At 30.7% G+C, this 21,408-nt stretch overlaps 1 protein-coding gene across 2 annotated transcripts in view; it reads right to left on the bottom strand.

Moving 5' to 3' along the window:
- The window catches only part of LOC113560971 (calpain-1 catalytic subunit-like), an 86,848-nt gene that overhangs the window by 42,951 nt on the left and 22,489 nt on the right, over positions 1-21,408 (bottom strand). The gene's annotated exons all lie outside the window — the stretch shown is intronic.

The following is a 21,408-nucleotide window of genomic DNA, read 5'->3' as shown; positions in this document are numbered from 1 at the left end:
AAGGACGAGGAGGAAAAAATCTGCAAAATAAAAAAACAACAATAGGAATACCGAAACTGCAAAACACACGCTTGGGACTTGCATTTCTCTGGGGCCGGAGATGGGCGTCGCTGTTTCACGGAGAAACAATACGGCGGTGGTCGTACTATATTATGTATGTATATGATAATGGAGATATTTACACGAAAACAATTACAAACGTTTACAAACATTAACTTGCACGTAAGTGTACCTATATGGCTATATATATATTATACATACGTAGGCATCAGTTACAGGCGCGGACGCCAGACTTGAATAAATAGGCATATTATGTAGGATGAAATATCTATAAAGCGCAAATGTTTTTGATAAATACATTATGTTACGTTATGGGTAAATTACAAAGTCACATAGATTAAGACATTTGTGGAGGGAGGAGAAAGTTCAGCGCTTAGTACATTTAAATAATTTTCAAGAACCCAAACAAAACTTAACGTTTGGTGAGTAATAGATTATACGGTTCTTTTTGAAAATATTTGTATTATTTTTTTGAGAGATTTTTTTACCTGGTTATATTTTGTTCTATTTTTTAAGTCAATAACTTATCTTTGGCTAATAATATTTAGACCTATTTTATTTTATTAAAATTATTCCATCAAAATCGATTTAACACCAAAATCATATTTTCATGTACAACTGAACGCGGTGCGACGGTTTTTTTTTTGTGCGTACACTTTATATGTATACCAAAATTAGTGTACATATTTTACTCCAAAACTCTTGCAGGATAAAATTTAGAACGCAACTCGAATGCAGCCAAGTAATTATCGATGTAATGAAATGAAGCATAGAGTTCTATAGATCCTCCACACCTCGACGACCGTTTTTGTTAAAGTTTTGGGTTAAACCTGTATGCCAAAAGTCCGGTGAGATTTAATTTGTTATAATATTATAACTACTGCAATAATGTTATAAAATACGTCGTGTAGTATAAGTTGTAGGCCAGTCGCACGCGTAGAAATGTTTCAAAAGCGTACAAAAAGTAAAAGCGGTGCTCCAGTTAGATATTATAAACAATACCAACTCTTGGCGGCCGCATGACACTGTACAACGCTAGTACATGATAAAGTATCGTATGCAGTAATATACAGGGTAATCGTTTTAACCGTAAACTCTAATTATCTCGAAGCACAAAAATATAAAACTAATATTCTTTATGATTGTTGTTTAACAATTTATTACAATAATGCTTAATTTGTTTATATCTTTATAATTTTTAAAATGATTTATTTTTTTAAATTATTACATTATGGATGTTAAATATATTACTTTGTCACGGAATAGTATAAAAAAAAATTTAAATAATAAAATTGGTAAAAATACAAGAATAAAAACACGACAGGTTTACATTTGGGTAATTGGGTGCTAAAAAATGTATCTCATCATCATCGAGAAGGGTTAAAAAAAGAATTATTTACGCGATAATGAGTGCTTACTAGAAAAAGAATCATCCGATATATAAATATGTATATACGTAAGTATACAATATAATATAATAATATTGTTAAGGTAACTTAAATGTAATATCGTGTGCACGACATCGATTTAGCGTGCAGATGCTTATGAGTCGAAGTTTACATAATACTAGGTACCCGCCGTCGTCGTCGATTAGCAGCATCCGATAAGTTTTAAGTTCGTGTCCGTGTAAACATCCCGATCAGAAATATCAATAATAATATTCTTAAGAATAATCAATAAAAAACATCGCACGTTGCACATGCACTATATTATAGCGATATGATGTTTATAATATATCATCGTATACATAGTACTGCCGAAAATAGTTGATAAGGTATAAATAATATTATAAATGTTTATTTAAAAAAAGAAAAACCTCTGCAGAGAGACGAGTCGAAGACGAATGGAAAAATCAAATACAACACGATCTCTAGGTCTATTTATTTGTTCGTGTCGTCTTCGGCGCGAACGAGTACTATCGTTATCTAACTGTCGCGGTTTTTCTTTTCTACATACAATTATACACGTCTTATTCTTACATAATATTATAGGCAAAGGTATACGACGTTGAATGTACCCGCGGCGGTGGAATGTCGATCGATCTGTCACGGTGTTACTTCTGGAACTATGTGTATATATATATATATATATATATATTATATGTACAATGAATTATGTAAAATTGGTAGAGGTAGGCACACCGATCGCTTCCGGTATACGCGCACACAAAGGATATTGCCTCGCAATCGACACTAAACAATATTATAATAATATAACATCGGAGCGTCTCGTTTTTTTTGTTTTTCTTCGGTTTCCGACGACACCGCGCGCACTGCGGCTCGCGCCGATTTGGGATCTCGGACCGCGACTTAAAGTAGTGTGTGTGTGTGTGTGTGTGTGTGAGAGTGAGAGAGAGAGAGAGAGCGAGTTAGAGATGGGTGTGCGTGTTTCGCTTTTATCGCGTACGTAAAGACGACGACGATAGTACAATAAAATAATATTATGACGTACCTACGCATCATTGTCGTTATGCAGTTTTTTCGCGGTGTTAAATTCGTATAACGCTATTGGATTTTTCCCATAGAGTATACGGGCGGAAACTCTACTAGAGTGTTCGCTATATAAAGAAAAAAACTATAATTTTCTTACGACTCGCCTTTAAATATCCGCAGCAATAATCTGAGAAAAAAAAAATAAATACAAAAAAACTTAACATTTCAACGAATCTCAGTGTTGATCATCCACGGACGACCGTCGGGATTAATAGCTATACAACAACAGTATAGCTGATGATAATCGAAATCTTTAAAAGAAAAAAAAACCTACGATTCGCAACATGGGAAATAAGCTTTCCGCTGTGTTTGAAACTGAGATGACGAAGATGTTTGATATCGCACGGCGTTCGACAAATTCAAACAATATAAGCGTTCATCGGTCGTCGGTTAACGCACCTAAAACGTATGTATAGGTATGTATTTTGTAATACAACCGCATATCATTCTGTGAAGAAAAATCTAAAAAAAATTATAAAATAAAACTCACAGAATAATACGGAATACATTTATTTTTTCAATCGCCATAATATCATTATTACTGCAGCTCGTAAAATTTAAACGCGATGAAGAACATCATCGAGAAGATTTCCGAAGAAGTCAATATCATTCACGCAGCGAACAGTTGTATTGTGAACAAAAATGCAATCGTAAATAGTGTTCTTAAATGAAAAAATCTGAACAAGAAATTATATAGACATTTCATATTTTTATACGACAACGACATATTATAACACGTATATTATCCCGTTGGTTTTCGTTAAACGATGAATAATGTGTAATTTTATAAATTTCAGGGTACTACTTCACTTGCATACTATTATACCTCGAGTTCAGCCCATTTGCTGTGAACTATAATGATATGTATATAGTATAAACGAATGATGTCCAAAACGCAAACGAATGGAATTTTTTTATAATTATTATTATAATAGGTAGGTATGGAATACATATTAGACGGATATATAGTGTCTCGTAATTCGTCCAAAATCACCCAGGGCTGACTATGTACATTTAATATTACGCTATTATATATTATAGTGTAATACACACAGGAGCGGATAATATTATGCGGACGAATATTAGCAAACCTTTGAAACCGTCGTTGAATTACGTATGCAAACATAAATACGATGTTTACTGCTACACACAGAATATTGACTTGTTATAGTCATTACGAATCATACACGAGTATTGGTATATTATTTTGAATGTAACGGATTTCTAATATTGTATATTATTATTTGTTTGATTTTGAAAACACGCGTGCCGAGCTCATGTATAGTCTTTATAGATGTTATTAAAATTACCGTAAACCGCTGTTTGGCCGTTTCGGTTGAAACTGAATATAATTATAATATATACGTACAAAAAATAGTCGTAATAAGTAACACAGTAGTAATAATTTGTACTCGATAATAATATTATGTGTGTGTGTGTGTGTGTGTGTATGATGCACGATCAATTAAACTCGCTTCGTTCATTTTTTTTCAGACGAGTTTTGTGATTTTGCAAATCTAAAAATATCACCGTCGTATTGCATACCGACAATATCACATATGATATTATGTAAATACTCCTATTTCAAGCAATACCGTTCGGACTGTTCGGAGACATTAAAAACGTCAGCGTCTCTGGTCAGAAAAACACAAACAGTGATAAACAACTGACCGTATTGAATTGTAATGTCTTGGACGCATTCAAAAGTGATATTGTGTACCGTGTTTGCACAGCTTTTCATATCGAAACTTTCTTAAACATTCACACTTCACGCTGTTATAAGCAACGCTATTACATAATAGAGCCTATCACCGATGTCACACTGTTTTAATATTACATATAACATATACTGCTGCAGTAGTACGTATAATGCATATTCATTCGACACAATAATGGTATAATATTATAATATATAGTTTCATAACAAAAAGTAAAAATCTCTGAATTGAAATATTACTGTTCACCGGAGCAACACAATCGATTAATATGTTATAATTTAATATATTTATATATTTATAAACGTGGTGTATAGTTCCACATTAATGGAGCTCAGTTAAGACGTGCATATATTCCGTAACACCTGCAATGTTACGTTCAAAAATCACGTTCTTCCATTGCCGCGTGAGCGTGGTCATTTATACACTAATAATGTATTTAAATAGTACATAGGCATATCGCCGCCGCGTCGCAGTTTGTGTCTCTTGAATTTGTTGTGCTATTATAGTTTTGGCGAGATTTCCGTAAACGCGTTCGTCGGACTTTCCGCAAAGCGATGTCGATTATAATACGTAATATAACGAACAATAAGTCGTACCCCGAAGTGACTTATCGTTTAGTATTCTTTTTGCCGGGACTGTCAACTGTCAGGCCCATGCGTATAGATTATAGAATACCATCAACGGTCACCACGATATAATGTTTGTACTGAAAATAATAAGCAAAAAAAAAAAAAAAAATACATTCCTATACACTTAAATTACTTGGATATAAGCATCGCAGTCCAGGTCAACTTGTTCCCAACTTGGAACATTTACCAGGTTTTTATTTTGTTAATCAAATTTATTTACAATGAAACTTAGATAATATTATTTCAGTATATTTTTAATTTGAAAGAAGTTTTTAATAATAATAATAATTTTATTTACGGAAAATAATTTCCAATTTCAAAATAATAAATAGACGGTGTATGAGATTTGAATCTCTATGTCCGGTCAATGTTTCAAATTATTATGATATCCTTGTACAGCTCACATGCGTTTGCCAAAAAATAGTTAAACTAATAACATTCTATGGGAAGTAAATTTAATTGGACGTTTAACACATTCAAACGATTAATTGTGGAGTATGTTTGTCGAAACGGATGATGATGAGGGTGACTTATAGGGCAAGTCGAATAACATAACGATTTCGCATCGTCGTCGAAATATAATTTGTTGGTACGCACATGTCATCGTTTATTATATAATAGCAATAATTTATAACGATGTAATATTTGTGTGTTGTAAACAATGTGTGACGGATTTGCCGTGACGCGAATAATTTTTCTTTTTGTCTTCCTTTCTCGATACGCAACGCATTTATAAAAAATATAATATAATATGTGAATTTTTGCACTGCACGCGTGCCCACTGCGTCTCCCAAACGTATAAAGTATGTGATGTGTATTAGACTATGTATTACTTAACTAACTACAATGTTATAGACCGACGATTAATGCGAACAAATCAAAATTATGATATCGATAACAATATTTATACAAATATATAATGATGGGACCTTGCCAAGACCCAATTGACTCACCAATCAGACCAAAACGTGTGTGGTGTACTACTAGCTCCGTTCCAATTTTACCTTTTTACTCGAAAAAAACACAACACAAATTCGTGCACAGAAATATTATAATATTGTATATTACTATATTATTGGCTTAGGTTTACCAATAGTTTTAAGCAGGTACCTATACTGCAGTATACACATGAAGTTACTGCGGTCAGTAAATGTTGTGTAGCAGCTACAGGTTTGTAAATAATATTTTATGAAATATCATTAAATAATCTTTTTCTGACATAGGAATCATGTTTTATTTTTACTGAAAAGTTATAAGAACTTGATTTTTGGTATATTTTTTTTTTTTTGCGTTTAATTGTGTTGTATAACAATTTATTCTTCGACAATTATGAATTACGTTTTTATTACGTAACTGTAAGAATTTACTGACGCTGGAAGATTTTGGAATAATATGAACCTAATTTGTTTTGCAATTTTTTTTTTCGGTTCAAGTATGAACTAATTAGAGTTTCTCTGTATTAAACTTTAAATTTTTAAAAATTGAACATTTTGTATATATTTTTTAAGTATTATTGTATAAAATTGTCAAGGTTTTTTACCCAGCAAACTCATTTTTTTGTTATTTCAATGTTTATATAAAAAAAGTATATATATATTGAAAATGTCTATAAATAGCTAAAATAAGAATCGAAATATTTAGTTACAATTTCAATTAGGTATCCACGATGATTTGTTTTTACTTTAAAAAAGTAATAAAACTGTTTGATTAGAAATCGTAATTTTACGCATGAATATCTAATTTTGTTAAAATTAAACTTTGCTAGATGAGTATAAAAATATTTATGAAATTAAGCTCAATTATTTTTTTAATTTCATTAATAACAACTTATGTGGAAGTAAGTGGAACCTTGTATTAAACTCAAAAGTATCAGGAACGAATATTAAAAATTTTATGAATTGTTAACCATATAAAATTATTTAAAAATATTCGCTATTATATATAGGTATGTGGTATGAATGCTGACCATCATTATTCGCTATTTTCTATACTCTCTCTCTTTCTCTATGTATGTTATATATGAAATAATTACAGTAGTTTTTGATTTTAAACTAAGCACTGAAAACTTTAACGTGTTAACAGCTGTTGTAGGATCGTGTCTATATGTCCTTATGGAAGGCGTTAAAAATCACGACGATGATAATCCCGACTGATCAAAAGCCCGACAGTTAAAAGTCTCGACTATACCGCCATAAATGTTTTCATATTATATTTATATTATTTAAAAATTAAAACTTCTAAACTGTCGATATTTTAAAATGTCAGTGTTTTAAACTATTGGGATTTGGTATGTCAGTATTTTAAATATCGTGATTTTGACACAGACCTGTCCTTATAACTAATATTAATTTTGGTCTCCGGACTTTAAGACCACGCCGTAAAACTAACTAAAAATTATAATGATATCATAGATACGATTTATAATATACTCACGATTTTCTTTTCTCTTAGACGCTTTGTTTATTGCCCGCAACAATAGAATATTGCTGCAGGTATCTTAATTAGACACGAAATTATTTTAAAAAGTAAGGAAAAATATTGAACTCTGTTACTGCCGGTGACCGGTAGTAAAAGTTTTTATTCACTTATACACGAATAATGTTCATAGATATATCTGGAGTCGTGATTTGATGACCTCTGAAGGTATATATTTCATGTACTTGTATCTAACGATACGTATATAATATACACAAATATACAATAATATACATAATGTGGTTAGGCTTATTGTATACATTGTGGGTAGGTATAACCTGACCTGCATCCGTCGGGAACATGCATGGTCGATGCTGTTTCAGGTCATCTGTGGCTCGAAGAGCGTTTGAAGCAGCTTCCGTGCCAATAAGGTTCATATAATATCATTTATTGTTATTTCCGACGACCTATGGTACGAACAATACTAACGCGTATTATTATTATTTTCAATAGCTTAGAGACGTATAGGAAACAAGCAACGACGCTTGCATTATAATAAAATGTCAAACCTACAGAATATCTAATGCTCAATGAATACAAAATTAGTTACAGTATACTCTATTGATTGATCAAGTGATCAAAACCAACGTGTATATAAATTAATATACGTCTGATGGCAGCTGTCGTAAAATATATTAACGTCAAAACAATGTAATAATCATATTATACTAATTATATTTTTCTTTTTCTTTCCATACAATATGTATGTAGTTATTTCGTTAAGATTCTACTATTAAATAAAATTATCTTTTAACGGCTTATAGGTTATTAAATGGAATAAGCACATAATCATTCTATTATATGCGTATGAAATTTCTTCGAAATCATAAAAATCTATGATTTGCATAAGCTTTATTAGGCGTCCAGTTATTAAACCAACAATGATTTATGGTTTATATATTTTATAAGCCTATGGAAAATGTTAATTTATTAAGCAAATATAAATAAATCAAAATCAAAAAACATTATTTAGATTTTAGATACTTCAAATACATCGACCATCGGTTTCTACACACACGTGGGGTTACAAGGAAACTAAAATGGAAATAAGTTTACGGGAATCCATAATTTTCATAATTTAAATTTAGGGTTATTACGAAAAATAATACATAGACTACTGGCTTCGCATACACGGAATTAATTCTGGGGGAAAGTTAAAATAGAGATAAATTTACATGGACCTATAATTTTCTTAAACTCATGGGTTGGAGTTATTATTATACTATTAAAAATAATGCCTGTAATTTCTCTTGTACAGATTATAATACAGTTTTACACTCATTATTTTTCGAAACAACCAAAAAAACACAAGATTATTATCGATAAAATAAAATTATTAGCATATTTTAGTTAATATGGTAGAAAAATTTCTATAACCACATATTATTTATTTTTTGAAAACTTTGTTGTTCTTACAATAAATTTGTAATAATATAAATTGTACAATATGTCTTTGTCTTCTTTGTTTTTCATTGAAACCCGTCGACTCCATAACCATCACTTTAAACAGTACATAGATATATAAATGATAAATAAATAATTAAATTCATGTTTTGAATACAACAGTCAAAGTATTAAATAAACTTTGTCTTAAATTCCAATTCAATTTTAAAAATAAATTTACGCCGGTAAATAGTGATATTTATTTTAAAACCGCTAGTTGTATAAAACAAATGATACCGTATAACTACAGACAAATGTTCAAACTGTTATCACACATTTTAAGATCGAATATGAGCAAAAAATTGCATTTAGTATAGTCTTTGTTTATTCTTTAACTCCCAATGCTTATGATGTTACAGACGTCGAGTATTTATATTGACGTGTGTAATCATATAATGTAATATCGGCAGCAAGGTAGTCGTATGAGATAATTATATATTCACAACACTGTTCCACATAAATTATGCCATGAATTAAACATAAAATTATAATATTTATTCGCAAAAGTTAGGACGAATCGGGATACAACAAAATATTATCATACATACCTGATGTACGCATTTATATTATATTTATACAGTTCACGTGCATAGGTAGGTACCATCATCAAATACAAATCGTAATAAATAGCAAGAATCGGTATTAAAAAAAAAAAAAAAAATTATAGTTACCTGTATGTAAAATAATAATATACAGGAATAGATGATAAACGCCAATTATTTATAATATTTTATGAGTTCCGTCGCTCTGAAATTTTTATTTGTCCATCCCACGGACATATATTTAATAAGGATTATTAATATGACTTTAGGGTAATGTCCAAGAATAAAATGTATAAGATATACTAAGCGTGGGTCGGCCAAAAACGATGATAAATAGTGTATATGCGTATAGAAAGTTCACAGTAATTAATGAATAGAAGTCGATTTGGACAGTGTTAATTCACTTCGTATTTCAATAATTTTATGTTTAAAAACAAATTACTTAATTTAAACATTTTTATTCAAACAAGAAAACTTTCTTAGGTACTTATATTATGCATCTTGCTATATCACCCTAAACATTCATTTATAGTTTAATGTAATAATAATCGCCCAACCAACATTGTGTTCAGTTGTATGGTTTTCTAACCATTCTATTTGAACATCTGGTCGAATTCACGAAATCGCTAATTTAAAAAAAAAATAAAAATAACATAAACATTTCTCTCTCCGCTTTCTACTAAAACAATAGTAATTGTTAGAAAAATCACGAAGTCCCATTAATAAAACTCATATGAACTATAATGTAAAATTTATTAGCATTTTCATGACGCGCATTCTCAAAACAATATTACGAAATTATAAAATAAATAATATCACAGATATAATTTATAATTTATATGTATATAATATATATAAAAAATTAGATATAAATATTATTTTTACACCAATTATAAAATAAGAAAGTATATTATGTACAATATGTTTCATTGAACAATTAACACTCGTATAATAATATGATGTACATATAAAGACTAAATACCAATCATATTTCATCAAATAATACATCTTGACGTGGGTTATTATTAAGTATTGAAAAACAGTACCTACCTATTACCTTCACACGTTAGACTAAGTCATTGTTTTTTATAGTGAAATGTTCGAAATACTTAGGTAGTCATAGTCGAAACATTTTTTTGTAAATTTTCATGTGACTGTGTTGTATTTTGTATATTATGTGAGCCTTAAGATGTTCGCTTCGAGATAATAAAACTGTATTTTTGTTTAATACCTCATTTATTAAAACGGAAGCACATATTATTTTATGAAATACTAAATAATAACTGAAAACGTACGTTTTCGTGAGAATCGGTGTCATCATGTTTTTTCTTTACATTTATAAACTTATTAAGGTATAAACTAACCTAAAGTAATACTACTTGGAATTTATTAAAAAAAAAAAAAAAAAAAATACAAACTACATAGGTGGCTGTTAATAGTCGAATTACCTTTATCGTAAATACAATCAAAAATATAGATATATACTATAATTACAAATTATAACATACATTTATACAAACAAATAATTACTAACGTTTGTGATAATAAAACCGACTATCTCAATTGGAATATCAATTACGTTTTTAAGAAGCATAGAATTATACAGATGTAATCTTTAAAAAACCAATGTATAGTATGTGCAGTGTGCAGTTTACATAGGTACATACAAGTAAATAAACAAGTAAGTATAATGATAAGCTTTAATATGCTAATTTTTAAATCACACATACAAATTATGTAGACCTTAAACCATATGATTATTAGCTTTTATATATTTTTTTTTGCATAAATATTAATAGTGACGTTTAATCATACACGTCGTGTGTGTAATTAAACCTGCGACTAGGTCTAAGTATTTCATAAAATTATAATCGATTTACATGTTTTAACGACCACCATCAGACTTATTTGTGTTATGAATGTTATAGCTTATTTTATATAAGTATTATGTACCTACACAATATACTTATACATTGTATAAATATTTATAATACCCTAAGATATAGTTACTCAGCTACTCCTGCAGTAGGACAATGCATACATTCTTATTTATAGAATGGAACATGTATAAGTAGATCAATATTTTTAAATTGTTTTGTACGATTTTAAAAAAATAAATTGTCTTTTGTACGAATTCAATTAAACAATGTAAAAAGTTATTATATATTTGATTACAATACAATTTTTTTATGTTTACATATTTTAAATCAAACAATAACTGTTTTGTCGTTACCTTATTTTTAACATGCATTATTTGTGTGTTATCATGTATTATTTTCTATGAAAATGTTATTTTAATAACATTTTAATCTCAATAATATAATTGAGAACAAAATAATTTCGATATCAAAATATATATTTATAAAAAAAAAAATGTTTATTAGCTAGTCCGTATACCTATATATTTAGGACAAAATTAAATACTTATTTGTACATAGATATTTATTAAGGTAATACGTTTAACACGACATATTACTCAGTATAATATGAAATATTTGAATTGGCTAAAATTATTATTAAATATATTGTGACCTTACCACACACGCAAAACAATTATTATTATGTGTATAATATATAATGAAACATGTGAAAGTTTTGTTTCCACACGAATAGTGTTTTATAAATAACGAATATCCATCCTTATTCATAGTTTAAATATGTAATTTCGTCCAAAGTGAATTTAAAATGTTTAAAAAAAAAAACCTAAATAAAATAGAAAATGTCAGATGTATATAAATAGCTAAAAAATGTTTGAGATATTTTGAAAATTATATTATTACAGAAAATAATCAAGTACCTAAATATTTAATACAAATATGAAATATCTACAGATATTTGTTTTTGAGTTACTCTCGCAAAAGAACAATATTAGTTTCGATAAAAAATAGATTTTCGTAAAAATAATTGGTTTTCTTTAACTTTATTTTTGCTTGTACCGATTATTTTGAAAAAATACTGAGAATGTTTACTTCTCTAAAGTATAAATTATAATATATAATTATCTGTTCAAAACTATTCTTTAAGTTGAAACTGTAAGTACTTTTTCAACTACTTATCACGTACCTCTATATAAACAAAAAAATTAAATCAAATAACAACGTAATTATAAAATCAATATGTAAATATTTATCGCTGCTTTCAGAATCTATAGTAAAATTCAAGTTGTACTAATATCAAATTGTTGCTATCAATAGATAATAATAAATTATTTTGACATAGTACCTTTATTATTGTATTTCTACTACATAATATTTATACCGTTTAGTTAACAATCGATACACTATTATTGTTGGACTGCCTATAATCGATAAGGTACCCTTTAATATTTGATCAGTAAAGTCTCTCTACATTAATGAAGTTATTCGTGAGATGATGCAATATTACAAGAGGTACTCATCTGTATCTCAAGGTATATTTTAATTTACCCGTGTAATGTAAAATCACCTTTTGCGAGTAATATTAATTGGTTTTTGTATCTATATTATTGCTTATACTTTATCACATGTCTAATTGCGTACCACCAAATAATGTGAAAAATAACGCTTTAGATCAATGATCACGTGCTCGAAGGTTTATTATTTCCCGAATCCAGGATTATTGGGAAATCGGTTCAGAGTTACGAATAGTACGTAATATTTATGATTGACTGATCATTCACGTCAATGATATCGCCCGTCATTTTTAGTGTATGTGTAATTTATATTATTATATCATGTTTTGTAGTATTTTGGGACGCAGCACAAAAATAGACAAAATCATTATTCTGATATGTTGCCCGACTTGTTTTTACAGTGATGGTCTGAACTAATTTCAAGGCTGGGAAGTTTGGAACAAATTAAATATCGTATTACACGGTCGTATGAATAATGAGCATAAATAATAATATACATAATGGATGTACGAAACAATGAAGAAATAGATCTTAAACACAACTGTACACTGGTGCAGTGTACATAATATTATACATATTATATGTATACCCATATATGTTGTCGGAAAACGATTTTTCGAATTTGTCGAAACAGTAGGTGTATACGATTACTTCGCAGGATAAAATGTTATTTGATATGCATATGTATCAAATACATTATACACTTTTATAATTTGCGTGTAATCAGCTATTGTTTAACCGTAACTGCGTTATACCTATCATATTTTACCGTGAACTTTTGACTTTTCCGACTAGGACAGAAAAGAGGTGACAGGCGATCCGTGTCCTAACTCTAAAGACTGCAGTTTTGTATAGAGTGATGACAGTGATATTACGTTAAGCAACAAATTCGATTTTCAACGCTACGTATCCTTGATTGTTCGATATTATTATAAGTATATTTATAAAATAAATTCTAGTTTGTAAAAAAAAAAAAAAGTTATTTCTTAACTAGTTAAGGTTTTTTTCTATAGTGAGCGTTATGTGAAAACTTTAATAATACCTACAGGATATATGATATATATTACATAAAATGTGTGTACACATCCTATGTGTATACTGAACCCAAAATTATTGCCATGAGAAAAAAACTCAAATTCACTAATAGCTTTTACCAACGATAAGGAACGTACTCTGTATTTAGTGAAATCACGTCGTAGCGTCTTATATACAAATCATATAATTATTGAAACATAAATGAACGAGGAAAAAAAACCATTTGGTTGGCGTGCCGTTTTAAACGCGCAAGTAGGTACCTCTAATATAATAATGATAATAAAAAAAAAAACCAAACACAACAGTTATTTAAAATTGATGGATTGATGTTTTGACTACTCCTGACGACGTACAAATAAGCACAATTGTCTGCAACAAACGTATCTTTAAAATTATGTCACGGAAGATCACGCGACTTAATGACGACATTAAAATTTGCACATACATACCTTTTACCTACACAATGTCAACAACGAATCAGTCAACTCTATTATATATAATATTATATAATTTCCCTTTAACAACGTGTCCGTTCATAGGAAGGTATGTATATGACATTTTATTGATAAAAAAAAAATAATAAATAACAAACAAATAAATATGCAGTATATATTTTTGTAGATTATATGAAAAAAAAAACGATGCTGTATTACACACGTGGAGGTAATAACCATGCAAATGATACTGACCGACGAAGATAATATTATGTACTTCTCATATAATTTTTAACGAAGTTCGACGTTTGTTTGTAAAAGATTTTAAATTATACAATTTTAATTTTCATAGGATAAAAATAACATTAACAAGGAATAATTACTATGGGTATGGTCGACTCTTTAAAACTAATAATCGATGGGTCATCTAAAAATTATTTATTTTTTTTTTATAAAATTGATTTCACCAAAAACGTTGGTTGACTCCCTTCATAAATAAATGTTCAAGTAAAAATGTTATTATTAAGTATAATGTATGTGACATGCGTATATATATATATATATAAGCCGCTACCACTTTGGCGCTTTACAATAACTGATAATATTATGATGTACACTGTCTGAGTGGCCACACTTTTACTCATAACTAAATAAAACTAAATCTAATTTTATTTCTATACATCTTTGGATAGCCGGAAAAGCTGAAAACACAATATTTGATGTAAAACATTTAAACAGATTTGTGCAATAACAGTATATCGTCCTAAATTCTATCAGGATACCATGTTCCAGGTCGGAGTATCAGATGCACACGATCGAATATCTTTGTACTACGTAAAAAGAAACTATGATTTAAAACATAATAAAATAATATAAGCTGGATCATTATACAATGAAAATCTTTAAGGAAACTTATTTCGATTTAGGAGCACAAAGTAAATATATATAGGCTAATGCCTAAAATATAATGTACATAATTTTACTTATTTTTGTGATGTTAAGAAGAAAAACGGTAGAGTATTTTTATCTGATGGTCGCATATTATTTAACTGTTGAGATATATAGGTGTCTACAAAAATATGGTGCGTCATTGTGTCAGTATAGTCTGTATAAATAATTAGTATATAATACATATATATCATGGGACTTGATCCTGTTTTATGGTTTTTGAACTTTTCAGCATAATTTTTAATAGATAATAAACTTTTTTAATAGTAGTTTTTTAATATATGTATATATAAATTTATATATGTTATTTCATGTACAACTATCAAAAATATTTTAGTTGTCGAATTACAAATTGGTCTTCGACCGAAATCACAATAAAATAAATAATATCATAAAAATAATATAATACTAACTATGAGAGCATAATTTAAGTACACCATCTGATACAACTTATGAGTTGCTACGAGTTTTTACTACCGCCGGAACGGTCAGCGTACCATAGTTATACCGTATACGCATTTCGGTATATTATCTTACACGGGACGATTTAAATAAAAATACATTGTTTGTAGTGGCGTCGGATCGCTTTACTCGTCACACGAAGTATCGTGTTACGTACGACAGTCGTTGTATTTACATAATATTATATGATATTGTTAAGTATAAAGGTATTTGACGTGATTAGATTTCGACAAGAACACGTCCGAATGCGTTTTAAGATTTTAACAAAAACATCTAAATAATAATTTCACCGGTACGTCTTAGGAACTTGGAACTATAATAATATTTATCCGATAAAAGTTATAAACTAAGAGTTTAAGATTACACCACTAAAATTTGTTACTTATAAGATCAGTAGGATCCGATTGGGATATAATAATCTAATAAAAATATTTTATCACGATTGAACATAATGTTATATTCAATATTTGACAAGTACATATCATCATTGTAACTAAAAAAAATCTATTATTTTTAACAATTTACCCAACAATATCATAGATATGTATACAAATTGTTAAATGCTCATGATGCACACCTAATTTTACTTTGAAAATTCGTTCAAGATATGTAAAATAATTTTTTCTAATTAAAACCATTAGGTACATAATGCGTATTTAATCTGCTTTGTATTTCTACATCCATAACGAATTGGAAATCGAGAAATCCCGAATCATAATGAACGCACGACATTGACGGTGTTCGATAAACTTCAGAGGTACAGGGGCGGTATACGTACATATAGCATAGTGCATGCATAATATTATCACGCTTGCAGAAACAATAATGACGACTCCTCGACGCGCATCAATCATCGAACCGTATACGCGCGCGCACATAATATACAATAACAATAAAAATAATAATAATATTCATGTTCGTATTCGGACAATGGGCAAACGACCCACTCTACGCAGAGACTGCAGTTACCTATCTATAGGTACACACACACACACACACACACACAAATATAATATAATACGAGTGTTATATATAATATATCTGTACGGTTCATCGGAGATCAGGTACTATCTGCTGCGGTCACCCATCGAAAACCACATCGGTCATCGTTGTGTGTGCGACGACGACGTACGTCCGTTCGGCTGAGCGTGAGTCCTCGAACCAATACGATTTTTTTCGCCATTATTGAAACGCGTGTGAAAGTCAAAAAAAGAAAAAAAACTTGAATCATACAATATGTTATATCAGCGACGTTGTATCCAAGATTTTTATGTTTTTGTGTGTTTGCGAGGGAACGAAATAGATTTAAACGAATAAACACTGGCAGGATAGTGGATAAATGTAATATGTTATTATCTTCAGAGAATACTATAGCTGCCGTGTGTTGACGCTGTTGCTTTTTCATTCACTCCGTCACGCAACGGGACCATGTCATATACTATAACACGTTTTTATTTTTTTGATCGATAGATCTTTTGTAGCCTTTGTGAATATTTAATTGGCATACTATAATATACTATGTAGGGTTATGGGTCCCACACTTCGATTCCACACCCTTCGTTTTGTTGTATTGTGTTATCCATCTAAAACCACATAGTTTCGATATCTGAAGAAAAAAGGTCGAAGGACGTTTCTGACCGATTCGTAGAATTTCCTTAAGACTTTCATTTCGGAACCGGAAAATTTCTCCTCGTGAGATGTATAATAGTCCCGGTATTATATAGGAACGCTATCGTAGGTATGCAATAATATACTAATACCACGTCAGTATTCGTAGTTGTGTAGGTACACGAAATATGATTACACTCTGCCGTCGGATCTTCGTCCGAATTTCAATTTACACATACACGCAGTACGGTAGACCACCCGCGAAATGTTTTACGGGTCTCACGGGAGCTGTTGTCATTTTCACGCAAATACACATGATACACGTACGGTGCAGCGTAATAACATATATTATTATTATACGGTAGGGACGATGTTCGTGGACAACCACCGCCGCGCGTAATTGCATCGTGCGCGAGACGAGCGCGTAATATATAATATAGTCGTGCCCCGTGGTCGAGAAAAGTGAAAATAATGGTAAAAAAAAAAGAAAAAAAAACACACGCCGATTTCGTCTGACGATAAAACGGTGCACCGCGGGTGGATTGACGGAAATCCGATTTGCTACATACGACTTACGAGTGCACAGTGCACAGTACGATGTATACGATAACACGCGATACATAGACCCGGTGGTCGCGCAGGACTTTGGTCGTGCGAACTGCGAACCGCCGCCACGCTATCGCGAAAATCGCTGCGAGAACTGAATAGTAAGTATTACTATACTATAGTACGCGCGTGCGTACGATAATATTGTATAATCCGCGAAGAGGTGAAATAATGTAGTATAAATAATGTGGGCCGCCAAAAAATGGTCCAGTCGTATCCCGAAAATGTGTACACAAGTAGCAGGTACACCTACTTACAGTGATCATCATTATTATATCACAAGCGCGTAATGTGGTATATTATTAGTTATTACACACCACCCTATTATAGGTATTGCTCAAATTATATACCGTTGAAGAAACTATGTCAGTAATTCACACGCGATTTTCACGCCAACCAATATTATTATGATAGATTTATCGTTAAAAATATATAATATGAATAAAGGTAAATTGGGCGGAACGTGTGTATAATGTTTACAACTGATTTATATATATTGTTATTATATATTCGGGGCCGCGAGCCATCCATTTTTCTAACTCATTTGTTTACTGTATTTGATTGTCGTTCGTTATTTGATTTATTCATCTTTCTCGTTATTTACAAAATATGTGAGACGGCCAACAAGGTTAGGTTAGCCTTATTTTTCTTGAAACGTCACAAGCTTATTGATTTCGGTTCATATACCATGTACCTGTATTATGTTATTTCCCAATCGCCTACAGAACATATTTATTTTAAATGAATGCAATCATGCGTGTAATTGAAAATTTGTAATTATATGGAAAGGCGTACACATCGACACAGTATGACAAATAATTAAAAAAACGCACACGTAGTAAATAATGTATAACCATTAATACCTCTTGTACCAACTCGACGAGACATCCCTTTGCACCTAACAATAGTGCCTGTATACCTACAGTAAGCGTGCGCTTTATACGGAAGAGCAAATTATTTGTTTTTTTTCCCCTCACAAAGAGCATCCGCCGTCGCCACTGATGTATCTTCACAGCGAGCGTACATGGTATTGCGTTATGCACTGCTGAGACGCGACATCACTGAATTACGGAATTCACAGTGTAATGCTCGTCATTTTCTGACTGAATGATGGTAAAGCGAGTGAATATCGTTATAGTAAAGGGCGCCCGATAATCGTTTAAACGCAAGTATGACTACGACGGAAGATAACGCAATATGCGTAGATACAGATTTACACGTAGTGACGACGCGCGCAGAGAATATAATATTTCCATGGTCATAATTACCAAAGAGAATATTTTCAAGACCAATTATTACCTTTTTGTTTATAGGAATTATATTATTAAAATAATGTATTACATTAATTATCGTAGCTATAAAATCTATTTATAAGCACGGGATTCTCTCAACGGAGATTAAGACAGTAAAAGAGGCATTATAATAATACAATTATGCCGAATAACCATAAGTATTTAGATATACTAGCTTGATCACGCGAGAATAGGTGGAAATAAATAATCGCAGGTAATTGAAATAAAATCTTCCAAGCGTTTACAGACCGTTTCAGGTTACAAATGTGGTCCCGCGGCAGTCCGCGATAATCGCAGCGGGAGGAGAAGTAACAACGGTTGTCTAGGGACCAAAACCAAAATAATAGATACTTCTCTCAAAAATAATGTTGTCGAGCCTATTTTCATTACATCAGGAGTGGTTATTATGATATACAGCTATGTCTAAGCTTAACACAAACTCGGTGAACACTGCGTTTAGTGATCAAAGTATCATCTTAAAATACACACGCTGAAGCGACAACCATAATTGATGTATTATTTACCAACGTTATGATTTATATCGTTTTGAAATGTGCAGTTTTAAACAAGCTTAATCCGAACAGTTGAGTTTTTATTATCAAATTCTTTTGACAACGTACTATTTATTCTAATTTATGTTTCGCGTTAACATTTGTTAACACTGTATTCTGTAATACATTAGATCGCACGCTGGCCACTATCCCCATAATAGGTTTACGAGTGGACGTGTTTTATTTCCTACAACGGTTTTTTGCTGCACACGTGACTCGCGAGACACCAAGACGATACAAAACATGTCAGCGCAGTGTCCTCTCAAGTTTAAAGTGTTTTTATATACCTAACCTAACCTGTACATATTCGTAGTATCGTTTATTATTATACATACCTACACGATATTGTACAATCGGCTGTGGCGTTTCCGCTCAACCGGCTGCGGCAGTCGGACTGTATACCCATCACATCGTGTATCTAAAATATACCTGTACCTGTAACCTATTATAGACGTGTGCAGTATAACAGTATACGATCGTTTAACTGGCAAACTGCAGCTACGTACGGTTGATGTCGGGAAACAACAATAATCGTAAAATAAGCGTAATTATTAGTAATTACCGCGGACGCAGAGTAACAGTTTCTTTACGAACAGTACTATATGCATTGCGGCGCGCGCGGTCCACGACGTCTGACCGACCGGGCGCATGTGTGGAGAATACGCTCACGTCGGTCTCACATTAAACGATAAAATAATAATAATAATAAACTATATATGATTATTATGACGGGGTATTGTAAAATCGTACATGGGAAAAATGTGGCGCCGCAAGTCCGCTACGAGAATATCATCGTCATAGCCAGTAAGTGGTAATCATATGCTTGTTAAAAATAGTTTTAAAATTGAGTAGAGACAAAGTGAACAAAAAAATCTTTGGCGCATTCAGCATGAAAATATACCTACTTGGAATAAAAAAAAATAAATAATATGTTCTACTATAAAATCACTAAACAATTAATTCAAAATGTCTTTTTAAATATAATTTTTTTGATTTGTTGGTAATTGTAATTTATAATTAACCAAACCTAATGGTGGTTTCGAGATAACTATGGGGACGATCACCGCTCCCCTCAGCACTGTAATAATTATTTTTAAGTGGTAACATTAAAAATCCGTCAAGTAGGTAACTACTCTAGTGTGCATAATAGGTGTTAAGTGTACCTCATACTTGTGTAGGTCACTGTAACACATATGTTAAATTTGATTTAAATGATAAATCATAGCAAACGAAGAAAAATGATTCTGAGCTAACTCGGTAACTAAGGTTATAGAAAAAAAAATATTATTTTAGTAATAATATAAAAACTTTAATAAATACTTGTACTATTTTTTGTCATTCATCACAATTATTTTGAATACTACTGAGAATTATTTACTATTGACGCTTCTCTAAAAAAAAAAAAAAAAACGAGATCCAAATTACAACAAAAAACCACACTCAGAGTTGAAAATCTAGGCGTTTTTTTTTTAATATTAAAAGTATCCCTAGACACAAAAACATAAAATCATGCGTCATTGTAAAATCTATAAATTCATCGCTCGGCTCAGAATCTAAAAATAATAATTTATGGGCAGTAATTTAATAACAGTGAATATTTTAAGTCTTAAAATAAATTAACGATATTAAAAAGATTAGTACGCTTGGATAGTCTTTGGCGAGAATAAAACAATTCTTTTTTCACATAAGCGTAGTAGTAAATTTGCTTCCTTCTCGCAACGT

This window comes from Rhopalosiphum maidis, chromosome 1, assembly GCF_003676215.2.
Source record: "Rhopalosiphum maidis isolate BTI-1 chromosome 1, ASM367621v3, whole genome shotgun sequence".
Taxonomy (NCBI): domain Eukaryota; kingdom Metazoa; phylum Arthropoda; class Insecta; order Hemiptera; family Aphididae; genus Rhopalosiphum; species Rhopalosiphum maidis.
The sequence above is the reverse complement of the archived record's forward strand: the minus strand, read 5'-3'. Positions and strand labels throughout refer to the sequence as shown.